A 14,374-nucleotide genomic window follows, 5' to 3' on the forward strand; every position below is an offset into this window, starting at 1 on the left:
CTAATGGTCTTACTGGAAAGTGGCTTGAACAGCATGCATCTGAGATGAGACAAAAAATCCATGTTGATGGAGAAGCCCATCTGTCTTTGAATGTTTTTTTCCCACTTAGTGTTTAGTAAAGATGCAGAAAGGATTTGGATTCCTTGGTATGCATAGTGAAAGGAAAGTGGGAAAAGATGGTTAAGTTTTTCTGATACTGCACCATGACCTCAGATCAGATTTTGTTTTGTTCAAGAGAAAACCTTCTGCTTAGATGAGCAGTGAAGCATGTGCTTACCTTCAACAAGTTCTCTGTTAATAAAATTGAGTGAATAAATCTACAAAACATAGGTGACTCTAGAGGTGGAGAAACTCTATCCAGATAAAAGTATTTGGAAATACAAGAGAAACAATATTTAGGATTCAAGACATATTGACCGTATACCTGGGAAGTCCCAGAAAAAAAATGCCTCCTTCAGTAGAGATGAGCCTGTTTAGAGGAAGAAAGACCTACTGGAGTTACCCATCATTCCAGAGGCATAAAACTGCCTAAAGCAAAAGCTAGACTCTTTAGCCTTCTTCTACCATGCAATAAACTGATGTCTGACAGCTGATCAGAGAGTTTATTATTCTTAGTCCAATTGTGGCCTTTAGAAAACTGAAAGCTTCAAGCTGAAAGAGGACTAATTGAAGAATTTGTGTGTGATTCAAGGAAGCAGTAAATAGTTGGCAGGTTAAGGAATGCTGCTGAAACGGAGGTGGATTTTTGTTCTCAAAAGCTTATATGTTTTTAAGCATGGCTCCACAGCAGTCTAAGTGTACTGTGTGCTTCTCTCCCTCCAAATTCATGAGTAGGCAAAATTGAAAGACAGTTGCTAACAAAGCTGAAATAATTTTTAAAATGCATGCAATATCACCAGTGTGATATTTGTCTAAAAGACATGGAAGAACAACACATTCACCAAAATAAATAATGCCTGAAATGAGAAGTTACATTTAAATCAAAAATAATGATTAAAGTGAAATATCCATATAGAACTTTTTTTTTTTTTTTTTTTTTTTTTAATATAACATTCAAGTGTGAACACAGTAGACAGTAGATTTGTTGTTAAGGCAAACACAAATGTCATGAAATTTCAAATTTACATAAAATATATTTTAGGGGAGATATATCTGGAACAGTTATATGGAAAATTTCTAGATACTGGTGGGAAATGGAACATACTTTAGTGAAAACCATAGACAGATAAGGAGCCACCTAATGTTTATTCCTGTCTTTATAGGTACAACTGTATTAACCCTGAGTCACAGATAGAATAAACCCTTTTTTCAAAGTAATTCCTTGCCTAAATAATTTCCATACACAATGAGAGGAAAAAAAAATAAAAACAGAAGGATGAAATAAAAACAGAGCGAGGAAGAAGGCAGAAACATAAAAAGAAAAATAAATGTTTCTGGTGACTTTTAACTGATAGAATCAGTAGGATTGGGAGAATGAAATAACTTTGGGACTGAAGAACTGAAAAGAAAGGAAAGAAAATAGAGATCAGTCTGAATAGTACAGCATAGGAAAAGGTAGGTATAAGCCTCTTAAATGTGATGTCAAAGTAAAAATTGAGCTGATCAAGGGATTCAAAGAGGAAAATGATACTACACTGCATGTAAAAGATCAGCTGAGTTGGACAAGCCACAGAAAGCAGTCAAATAGATAACGTGATTATAAACTGAAACAAAACAAAAATGACAGGGAGACAATATATTTTTGTTTTTCAAGACACAGTTTAATAGTTGCTACAGGTTGTACTCAGTTTGCAGAGCACTTACCATGAACAGCCAAGAACACGAGGAAACTGTTGCTGTTACTCACTTGCAGAGAGATCAGCTCTCATAAGCACATATTTGTTGAGACCTACTCTAAGGACTTATCCCATGCTCCTGCGTCTCTGAAAAAAAAGAATGCATAAAACAAGTATTACATTTATTAGCTATTCAGTTATTAAAGTCTTCAAATAAAGTATGTCACAACAGCTTAATTAATGCAGGGCTTTTGTCTAAAATAGATCAGGTCAACCTTGACTTTGTCTAGCTGAGTTTTGGAAATCCCTAAAGATTGTCAAGAACCTATAAGCATGGATATCTCTGTGATTGCCAATGCCATGCTGCCCTCCCAGGACAGTTTTTTTCCCTGACATCCAGCTTGAACGTCAGTAATTCTCTTTCAGAAATGTCCATTAATAATTTCTTCCCTTTTACCAGCACACACCATGACAAATACAGTATCTAACCCTTACAACCATGATGCTAACCAGAGCAGAGTATAAAAAGCTTATTGCTGCATGCAAAACTAGAGGCCTGAGATTACAGTTTATCCTGGATTCCTGCTACAGGCTTCCCCTGTTATGAATGAGGTTTTGGTTGTTTGAGCAAGGGAATTGAAAGCAGCTGGATATAATGCTTGCCTTATGTGCTGTTGGCTACCTACAAATGCTGGTATTCCCAAGCCATGCAAGTTTCCTCTGCCCTTAGAGAAGTGGTATTTGAGTGCTAGTACTGGGTATGTTCTTCTGCCATCACACTCTAAATTACTGTTCAAATGCTTCTTTTTTTCTGCCCTCCTAGATTAAACAGATTTGGATAAATCTGGTGCATGCACATACACTGAGTATCTGTGCTGTCTTTTACTTGCAGTTGGAGCACATTTGTCAATGGTAATCCTTTGTTTCTTTCTGCCAGTTTAAAGAGGAATGCAACTTTCTCCAAATATCTGAGTAGGGAATCAGTCAGTACCAGCAGCAGAGGGATACTTAATAAACTGCAAGTCATTTAGCATTAGTCTTAGATCTCACTGTTTTAAAATGTTGATCCCTTAATTAGTAGTCTTCATTTGTGTGTGTGTGTCTGTGTTATTTTAATAAATTGAGCACTCTAATTCTTTTGCAGAATTACTCATGCAAGTCTTAATATGCCCTTATATTTCCCACATGAATTGGGTGACCACAGCATTGGAAGTACATTTGTGGCTTATTTCTAATTTGCATTATCTTGTCAATGTACGTTTTCAAGTATAGAAGTAACTTTAAAAAGAGTAACTGTGCCCTAACATAGCCATCTGCAGCAAAAGAGTAAGCACTTGGCAACACTAACTAGTTCATAGAAGTTCTTACTAGATATAAATAATCCCATTTTCTGGCAGAGAAAATCTTCAGTGTGATCTTTAGTTGGAGGAAAGAAAACTTATGTTAGTTGGCACATCTATCAGCATAATGTAGTTATTATTAAGAAAGTGACCATGTAAAAATGGCACCTTGTTAAACAGCGTAACAACTCTCTGTGTGTATTCTGGGGCAGATTGGCTTACACTGTTTAAAACAAAAACAAACTTTTATTGCTTTCTACTCCTGTTAACGCTGCCGAGCCAACACATCCAAGCAGAGCAGCAAGAGGCCAGATCTAAATACTGACTGAAGTGTTTAAGCAGGACAAAGGTGGACTTAAATATGTAAGTCATTTGTGTAGATTGAAAAAAATGGGGCTACTGCAGACCTAAATTTTTGACAGAATCTCTTTCTAGCAGAAACTCTGATCAGGGGAATTTTGAAGAACATGGCTGGAATTTCAAGACCTCTTGAGGTACTGGCATCTTTGATGCGTCCCACCCAGAAGCTGTGTGACCAGAGGTCTCAGATGTGCTCCCCTGCTGGAGGTATGGTTGGGATTTCTGGACATGCCAGAAATCCATGCCATGCCATGTCTAGTCAGAGCCACTTTGCATTTCTTCCCCTTTCTGAGCCCTCTGCTACAGGGAAGCTTCAGGTGGATTAGTGACATGTATTGTGCAGTGGCTGCTTCTGGATGGAGGGAAATGTCCTTATTCCTGCTCTTAAACTCTCTCCTTCTCCAGCTCAAGATCCCTCAGATAAACCATAAATTGGGAAGGCTTACTTCTGAATTGTACCTAGAAATTATATGGGAGAACGCTAGTTGGCAAAAGCAAAAATTGCACATGAGACTAGTCTAATGATTTGATAGTATAAACATTCATGTTTCAGAGGTTGGGAATGTTTTCTAGCATTCCCAACACCATTTATTTAGAAATAAATAATTATATTTATTTCTACACATTAAGCCAGTAAGTTTTAGGCACCCCCAGAGAAGTGGGTTTACTGCACAGGCAGGGACTGGCTGCAGTGCCTGCACAGGACAGCTACAGTCCTGTGACATCCCAGAGAGCATTAAGGACTCTTCAGAGACACTGTTTAGATGCCTGTTTTTTCTGTGGTAGGAATCTTCCCTTCATCTGGGACAAAGCCCTAGACTTCACTGTGCCAGGGGACTAGAAACTGTCCTGCCTAAATTTCACAGGGGACAGATCCCATAGATATTGTCATTGCACAAGAGACATTGGCAGTATGTATTTCAGATCAAAGATCATAGTTATGACCACTTTAATTCCTACATGATTGTTAAAAGGTTTTTCTTTTTTCTCCTCCCCTCCTCCCCCCCCTTTTGTCCAATGTCTAGTATTTGCCCAGAAACTGGAAGAGCTGCATTTCTGACCTTTTCCTGTGAAAGAAGATTCTAACTTAAGGACCTAAGAGACCAGATTTTTGAGAAGACTGAATGATGGGTGACATTCTCCACTCATTTTCTTGAGACTGTGTTTTATTCCAGCAACAATTCTCTCTTTAGAGCAGTAAAAATGCAGCCAAACTTATTTTGTTTCCACATTTTTATTTCTGTTTTTAGTTTTCCACTTTTTTTTCATGTCAAATTTTTCTTATAATAAAGATTTTTCAGTACCTCATGCCTCTGAGATTTTTAGCCCTGCTGTACAAGAAAACTAAAATACCTAGATTTTTCAATTAGTCTTGGATTCAGACCTGGATGATTTAGGCTCATAACATTAACAAAAAAATAAAAAATTGTAAATTTCATTTTATTTACAGAATTATAAAGTTTTTGTACTCCTATTTGTTCATATCATGTTTTCTACCAATAAATTATATTCTTAATTCCACTATTTGTATAGGAGATGAAACTAACAGTTAAATAGGAATAATATTGAGATGGCAAAACAATTTTATTTAATATTGCAACTAAAAAGGTACAGATAAAATTACAAAAGTGATATTTTTCTCCAAGTGAAAGAGACTATCACTGAAGTGAAAGAGACATCACTGAAGTAATAAAGAGTTGTACCCACTCTGTAGAGGCTTTACTGTAAATTCTCTATCATGCACTTTTAGGGTATTCCATAGCATTTTCAAAGGAGCTTTTGCAATATATTTTTGGCCTTATAAGTTTTAATACCTGTTTCCAACTTCAGAAGGCTTTAGACTTTTTATTTATTTATTTATAAGAAAGCCACTATCCTTTGATTCACTGATCATTACCACTGGTAATTTTGTTTGTAAAAAAATGTATGCTATGTAATTTATTCTTAAATACTTTTAAAATTCTACTGTGCTGACTCAGAAACAATGGTCAATTGTATGAAGTGCCATTTGCAGCAGCTTTTAGAGGACTGGTATATAAGCCTTAAACATTACTATTATATGTTATGTTCTGGAAGGTTACTTTTACATAAATGTTTAACTAAGAATAAATAACAACTTTGGGATAGCTGGATTTAGGTATGAAAAAACAAACAACACAAAACAAAACAAACAAAAATATATCATGTCCAGGAGAATATCTACTGGCAAAGACTAGAAGAATGCTACAGACACATAAGTGAAAAGTCTGGCTACAGACACATAAGTTAAAATATGTTATCTTCTTTCAAATTTGGATCAATCTGTTAATGCACCAAGGAGATGATCAGTGTGTCTGTAAACATGCAAGTGCCATTCTGCATTGTTATTCAACTACAGTTTATTTGCTTAATATGATCAAATTTTAAAATGGTTTAAAATAAGAAATAAATATTTTTTTTAAAGTGAGAATGAACACATGAAAGAAAAGTTTAAATAGTGCCTGCTGAGAGATGATCTACCTGGGGACCCAAGAACTTTTTATTTCTCTAAAACATCATAGTCCCCCTGAGCCAAAAGTGATGGTTTCACTGGAACCAGTTTTCATCAGAGGCATAAAAATGACTGCTCTTAGATAGGTAAATGTCTATCTGGTTCTCACAGGTCTCCAGATTCCATCCTCAGATGTGGAAATCCTCAGAATCCTGCTCTTTTCAGTGTCAGCAGTGGGTGATAACCTCATTTAAATATGGAAATTTCAACTGGAAAGTTGGGCATGTCCATTGTATCTAAAATACAAGTGCTTATTTCAGACAGAAACCTATAGACCATTTCTGCCTAGTTTTCCAAGACACGATTGTTTTTTGCAGCCACAGGTAAGACATTGGGTTGTAATATCTGTAGAGCTCAGAGGAGCTAAAAGAATCAATTCTAACTCACTAGTAAGGGCTGCAGCTATTAACATACCATCTGCCTTCCCAGCTGCTTTATACCATTTATTAGTGCAGATACTATCTTAGCAGGTGCATTAGTGCATAACATTGCCAATAACATTTAGGTGAGTAGTCAGATGCATTATGAAGAGATGGTATTTTTACTGGTACCATTAAATATCTGCAGTTATAATTTCTGAATCATTGCATCATTCTCCCTTCCTGTATCTTGGTCTCATTGTACGGTGATTTTTTTTTCCCCACTGCCTATTGCTCTGATGTGATTTTTAAACTGTGATATAAAAGCTATCAGATGAACGTACTCACATAAAATTCTCCAAATCTTCAAAGATTCTGCCTCATACTTCTTATATATATGATGTGTTCTAAGACAAATTTGCAAAATTCATAGCCAAGTTTTGTTAAAAACCCAGTTCTGTCATAATTCTGTCTATAGAACTATTTCTTGATAGTGAGAGTTTGAAACTTATATTAAGCTGATCCCTATCACTTTCAACAAATGGTTAAATTCAAGATAAAAAAAAAATAAAAAATAGAAAGAGCTATATGTAGTGTTACATCACAGGTCTCTAAAGGCATTTCTAAAGCCAAATAAATTACCAACAAATTCAGACTTGAAATTAGCTATTGGTATGACCTTCTGAAAGGCTGAGAACTTTCTACAAGGTGTTCTTGTGAATATTTATGTATCTACTGCGTAGATCAGTAGTCATAAAGGTAAGACCTGTGGCACCAGAAATATTGCCAAATGCGCTCGAAATTTAATATGGTGAATTTTATTCTCATTAAATCCTATCAGGGAGAATTTACAGGTTTGGACTGAGCTTGAATGTTGTATAGTTCACAGAGGAAAATTCAGGCAGCTCTCTTTTACCATGCTCATTACAAAGAAGGAAGAGTGTCTCCATTCTTACGTATGCCCTTAGGGCAATGATGGCTCCAGAGGGGTTAAAACAGAGAGATTAACTTTTCTGTAACTGTGAGTGAACAGTTTCAGACAAAGGGTTCCTTCAGCCTTGTATCTTTTCTCTGTCATCTGTTATCAGGATAGTTTAGGAAAGAGGATAAGGAAAGAAAAACTCAGAGATTTTCCACAGGGTGCAAACTTTGCCATGAGTCTTATAGAGGCTGCATTTCATGAATGTGTTTCATTGACATCAATAGAACTTATACACATCTTTTCCTTCAGTAATGGAAACTCATTCACAGTTCATCATTTGTAAGTATTGTTGGGGTTGTTTTTACTATATGCAGTATACTTATTGGCAACAAATTTTATTTTCCATTTTATCACTCTGCTACTAAGCATTAAAATATGCTTTTGTGGACCACTGTGAACAATTTTAGTTTTAACTACTGAGGTTTATTTTGTATTGTTTACATGCTTTTTTGTCTCATTGTTTGGTTTGTTTTTCAGAATGTTTAGGAATACCGAACTGTCCCTAAGACAATCCACTCTTTTTCTTGTGAATTACTATTTATTCTTATAATATGCTACATATTCTTCACCCATGTACGGATCTTTAAAATAACTTCCTACTTCCCCACGACAGCTTAGTTTCTTTAGAGACTGTCATAAGAGCTTTTGGAAATCTGAGAATACAATGTTAGAAGGAAAACCTTCTCCAAATAATTGCTGACTCCTTCAAAAAACTTAGATTTGGGAGACATTAATTTGCTTCTCATGTATTAAATTGTCTCAATTATATTGCATTTATTTATTTGATTACTAAAGCTATTCTATAATAAAGTTCCTACTCATAGGCCCAAACTGAAAGCCACAGTCACTGGCTTGTGATCTTTTTATTCCTATTTGAAGTGCTGTTTTTTGTTTGTTTACCCCAGTTGATGTTATATTTGTTCCCTCCTCTCTGACAGTGGATGGCATTAGCGTAGATCATGGTTAAAGAACCCGTGAAATGTATAATTCAGCAGTTTGTTTTTTTTGGACCCCGTAAGCAAATATCACAGAATCATAGAATTTCTAGGTTGGAAGAGACCTCAAGATCATCGAGTCCAACCTCTGACCTAACACTAACAGTCCCCACTAAACCATATCCCTAAGCTCTACATCTAAACGTCTTTTAAAGACTTCCAGGGATGGTGACTCCACCACTTCCCTGGGCAGCCTGTTCCAATGTCTAACAACCCTTTCGGTAAAGAAGTTCTTCCTAACATCCAACCTAAAACTCCCCCGGCACAACTTCAGCCCATTCCCCCTCGTCCTGTCACCAGGCACGTGGGAGAACAGACCAAACCCCCCTCTCTACAGCCTCCTTTAAGGTATCTGTAGAGAGCAATAAGGTCGCCCCTGTGCCTCCTCTTCTCCAGGCTGAACAAGCCCAGCTCCCTCAGCCGCTCCTCATAGGACTTGTTCTCCAGGCCCCTCACCAGCTTCGTCGCCCTTCTCTGCACCCGCTCAAGCACCTCGATGTCCTTCTTGTAGCGAGGGGCCCAGAACTGAACACAGTACTCGAGGTGCGGCCTCACCAGAGCCGAGTACAGGGGGATGATCACCTCCCTAGCCCTGCTGGTCACACTGTTTCTTATACAAGCCAGGATGCTGTTGGCCTTCTTGGCCACCTGAGCACACTGCTGGCTCATATTCAGCCGACTATCCACCATCACTCCCAGGTCCTTCTCTGCCTGGCAGCTCTCCAACCATTCCTCTCCCAGCCTGTAGCTCTGCCTGGGGTTATTGCATCCCAGGTGGAGGACCCGGCACTTGGCCTTGTTGAACTTCATGCAGTTGACCTCAGCCCATTGGTGCAGCCTATCCGGATCTTCCTGCAGAGCCTTCCTACCCTCAAGCAGATCGACACACGTGCCTAGCTTGGTGTCATCTGCAAACTTACTGAGGGTGCACTCGATGCCCTCGTCCAGATCATCGATGAAGATATTAAAGAGGACCAGCCCCAGCACCGAGCCCTGGGGAACGCCACTAGTGACTGGCCTCCAGCTGGACCTGACTCCATTCACCATGACTCTTTGGGCCCGGCTATCCAGCCAGTTTCTAACCCAACGAAGTGTGCGCCAGTCCAAGCCAAGAGCAGCCAGTTTCTTGAGGAGAATGCTGTGGGCGACGGTGTCAAAAGCCTTGCTGAAGTCAAGGTAGACCACATCCACAGCCTTTCCCTCATCCACCCAGCGCGTCACTTTGTCATAGAAGGAGATCAGGTTCATCAAGCAGGACCTGCCTTTCATAAACCCATGCTGACTGGGCCTGATCGCCTGCTTGCCCTGCAAGTGCTGCGTGATGACTCTCAAGAGAACCTGCTCCATGAGCTTCCCTGGCACTGAGGTCAACCTGACAGGCCTGTAGTTTCCCAGGTCTGCCCTCCGGCCCTTCTTGTAGATGGGCATCACGTTTGCTAGCCGCCAGTCAACTGCGACCTCCCCCAATAGCCAGGACTGTTGATAAATGAGGGTAAGCGGCTCGGCCAGCTCCTCTGCCAGTTCTCTCAGTACCCTTGGGTGGATCCCATCCGGCCCCATCGACTTGTGCACATCCAAGTGCCGTACCAGGTCACCAACCAGTTCTTCGCGGATAGTGAGGGCCACATCCTGCTCCCCATCCCCTCCCACCCACCAGACTGAGGCGAAGAAGGCATTAAGCACCTCCGCCTTTTCCTCATCTCTTGTAACTAGGTTCCCCCCTGCATCCAGTAAAGGATGGAGATTCTCCTTAGTCCTCCTTTTTGTGCTGATGTATTTATAAAAACATTTTTTGTTATCTTTAACGGCAGTAGCCAGATTGAGCTCCAGATGAGCTTTGGCCTTTCTAATTTTGTCCCTGCACTGCCTCGCAACATCCTTATAGTCCTCCCTAGTGGCCTGTCCACTTTTCCAAAGATTATAAACCCTCTTTTTTCTCCTAAGCTCAAGCCACAATTCTCTGTTCAGCCAGGCTGGTCTTCTTCCCCACCAGCTTGTCTTTGGGCACATGGGGACAGACAGTTCCTGCGCCATTAAGACTTCCCTCTTGAAGAGCGCCCAGCCTTCCTGGACCCCTCTGCCCTTCAGAACCGCCTCCCAAGGGACTCTACCGACCAGTGTCCTCGGCAGCACAAAGTCAGCCCTCCGGAAGTCCAATACAGCGGTTTTACCGGTCCCCTCCCTGGCCTCGCCAAGAATAGTTAACTCCACCATTTCGTGGTCACTCTGCCCAATACAGCTCCTGACAATCACATCCTCCACCAGTCCTTCTCTGTTTGTGAAGAGAAGGTCTAGCGGGGCACCACCCCTGGTAGGCTCACTAACCATCTGCGTCAGGAAGCTATCTTCCACGCTCTCCAGAAACCTCCTACACTGCTTCTCAGGGCTGTGTTGTGCTCCCAGGATATGTCAGGGAAGTTGAAGTCCCCCACGAGAAGAAGCGCTGAAGATGTCGCAACTTCTGTCAGCTGCCTGTAGAACTCCTCATCCGTCTGCTCATCCTGGTATGGCGGTCTATAACAGACCCCGACCAGGACGCTAGCCTTGTTGTCCCTGCCGATCCTAACCCAAAGGGACTCGACCTTGTTGTTCCCAGCCTCGAGTTCTACAACATCAAAACTCTCTCTAATATAGAGAGCCACACCACCACCCCTTCTGTGCTGCCTGTCCCTTCTGAAGAGCTTATAGCCAGGCATTGCAGCACTCCAGTCATGAGACTGGTCCCCCCACGTCTCCGTGATGGCAACCAAGTCGTAGCCTGCCTGCCGCACAATGGCTTCCAGCTCCTCCTGTTTGTTACCCATGCTGCGTGCATTGGTGTAGATGCACTTCAGCTGGGCCATTGTCTTATCCCCCAGCCTTGCTATTGTTCCCTCTGGCACAGCTCCAACAATCCTTGCTTCAGCCCCATCCCCCTTCTTACCTAGTTTAGAGCCCTGTCAGCTCCTGGCCCAGGATCCTTTTTCCCCTAAAAGATAGGGACCCGTCTGCGGCCATCAGGCCGGCTGCCGAGTAAAGTGCCCCATGGTCGAAAACCCCAAGATTTCTGCATTGGCACCAGCCCCTGAGCCACGTGTTTAACAGGTGGGCTTTCCGTGTCCTCTCCGTACCCCTCCCTGCCACTGCAAAACACCACCTGCACTCCCGCTCCATCCACTAACTGTCCCAGCCCCCTAAAGTCCCGTTTGATAGCCTTCAGGCTTCTCTCTTCAATGTCATCACTACCTGCCTGGACTATCAAGAGGATAATAGTCAGACTAGGCGTACCAGGTTGGGAAGCTTCCTGGCAACGTCCCTGACCGTGGCCCCAGGGAGGCAGCAGACTTCCCTACGGGTAGGGTCAGGCCGACAAATAGGGCCCTCTGTTCCCCTAAGAAGAGAGTCTCCCACAACAATCACCCTTCTGTCTTTCTTGGTGGAGGCAGTCCTGAGGCGTGGAGTCGACCTCCTCGCCATAGGCATTCTCCTGGGAACACTTGCTACCTCTTCCTCACCCACCGGTCTCTCGAGCTCCAGGGCCTCAAACCTGTTGTGTAAGGGCACCTGGGAAGGTGGGACCGGAAGGGGAGGGCATCTCTTGCGATGTCGAGCAGGTACTTGTGTCCATTCCTCCTCAACTCCCAGATCCCCTCCCTCTGCCCAACGGCGACAGGGCAGGGGGTCCACCACCTTTGGGGTGTCTCACCTCGATACCTCTCCTTGAGGCCCTGCAGGGAGTAGCTCCACAAGTCTATCTCCTGCTCACACTCCCTGATAGCCCTCAACCTCTCCACCCCCTCCTTGAGATCCGCCAGCATGCGGAACAGGTCATGCACCTGCTCGCAAGTCACGCACAGTTACTCTGCCTCCCGCTGATGGCAGGAGCAGGCTCAGACACTCCATGCATCCCGTGACCTGAATTGCGGCATTTTGTAACGACATTTTTAGCCACTCTGCGCCCCGGCGACTCACTCACTCACTCACTCTGCGCCCCGGCGACTCACTCACTCACTCACTCTGCGCCCCGGCGACTCACTCACTCACTCACTCTGCGCCCCGGCGACTCACTCACTCACTCACTCTGCGCCCCGGCGACTCACTCACTCACTCACTCTGCGCCCCGGCGACTCACTCACTCACTCACTCTGCGCCCCGGCGACTCACTCACTCACTCACTCTGCGCCCCGGCGACTCACTCACTCACTCACTCTGCGCCCCGGCGACTCACTCACTCACTCACTCTGCGCCCCGGCGACTCACTCACTCACTCACTCTGCGCCCCGGCGACTCACTCACTCACTCACTCTGCGCCCCGGCGACTCACTCACTCACTCACTCTGCGCCCCGGCGACTCACTCACTCACTCACTCTGCGCCCCGGCGACTCACTCACTCACTCACTCTGCGCCCCGGCGACTCACTCACTCACTCACTCTGCGCCCCGGCGACTCACTCACTCACTCACTCTGCGCCCCGGCGACTCACTCACTCACTCACTCTGCGCCCCGGCGACTCACTCACTCACTCACTCTGCGCCCCGGCGACTCACTCACTCACTCACTCTGCGCCCCGGCGACTCACTCACTCACTCACTCTGCGCCCCGGCGACTCACTCACTCACTCACTCTGCGCCCCGGCGACTCACTCACTCACTCACTCTGCGCCCCGGCGACTCACTCACTCACTCACTCTGCGCCCCGGCGACTCACTCACTCACTCACTCTGCGCCCCGGCGACTCACTCACTCACTCACTCTGCGCCCCGGCGACTCACTCACTCACTCACTCTGCGCCCCGGCGACTCACTCACTCACTCACTCTGCGCCCCGGCGACTCACTCACTCACTCACTCTGCGCCCCGGCGACTCACTCACTCACTCACTCTGCGCCCCGGCGACTCACTCACTCACTCACTCTGCGCCCCGGCGACTCACTCACTCACTCACTCTGCGCCCCGGCGACTCACTCACTCACTCACTCTGCGCCCCGGCGACTCACTCACTCACTCACTCTGCGCCCCGGCGACTCACTCACTCACTCACTCTGCGCCCCGGCGACTCACTCACTCACTCACTCTGCGCCCCGGCGACTCACTCACTCACTCACTCTGCGCCCCGGCGACTCACTCACTCACTCACTCTGCGCCCCGGCGACTCACTCACTCACTCACTCTGCGCCCCGGCGACTCACTCACTCACTCACTCTGCGCCCCGGCGACTCACTCACTCACTCACTCTGCGCCCCGGCGACTCACTCACTCACTCACTCTGCGCCCCAGCGACTCACTCACTCACTCACTCTGCGCCCCAGCGACTCACTCACTCACTCACTCTGCGCCCCGGCGACTCACTCACTCACTCACTCTGCGCCCCGGCGACTCACTCACTCACTCACTCTGCGCCCCGGCGACTCACTCACTCACTCACTCTGCGCCCCGGCGACTCACTCACTCACTCACTCTGCGCCCCAGCGACTCACTCACTCACTCACTCTGCGCCCCAGCGACTCACTCACTCACTCACTCTGCGCCCCAGCGACTCACTCACTCACTCACTCTGCGCCCCAGCGACTCACTCACTCACTCACTCTGCGCCCCGGCGACTCACTCACTCACTCACTCTGCGCCCCGGCGACTCACTCACTCACTCACTCTGCGCCCCGGCGACTCACTCACTCACTCACTCTGCGCCCCGGCGACTCACTCACTCACTCACTCTGCGCCCCGGCGACTCACTCACTCACTCACTCTGCGCCCCGGCGACTCACTCACTCACTCACTCTGCGCCCCGGCGACTCACTCACTCACTCACTCTGCGCCCCGGCGACTCACTCACTCACTCACTCTGCGCCCCGGCGACTCACTCACTCACTCACTCTGCGCCCCGGCGACTCACTCACTCACTCACTCTGCGCCCCGGCGACTCACTCACTCACTCACTCTGCGCCCCGGCGACTCACTCACTCACTCACTCTGCGCCCCGGCGGACTCACTCACTCACTCACTCTGCGCCCCGGCGACTCACTCACTCACTCACTCTGCGCCCGGCGACTCACTC

General features: G+C 45.3%; 1 long non-coding RNA gene across 1 annotated transcript in view; it reads right to left on the reverse strand.

Annotated features, from left to right (window-relative positions):
• The window catches only part of LOC311426715, a 35,174-nt gene that overhangs the window by 6,694 nt on the left and 14,106 nt on the right, over positions 1 to 14,374 (reverse strand). The window contains exon 2 of the long non-coding RNA XR_014686979.1: positions 1,804 to 1,922. This is a non-coding gene — a long non-coding RNA (uncharacterized lncRNA). The remainder of the gene's footprint in view (positions 1 to 1,803; positions 1,923 to 14,374) is intronic.

This window comes from Aythya ferina, assembly GCF_964211825.1.
Source record: "Aythya ferina genome assembly, chromosome: 1".
Lineage (NCBI taxonomy): Eukaryota > Metazoa > Chordata > Aves > Anseriformes > Anatidae > Aythya > Aythya ferina.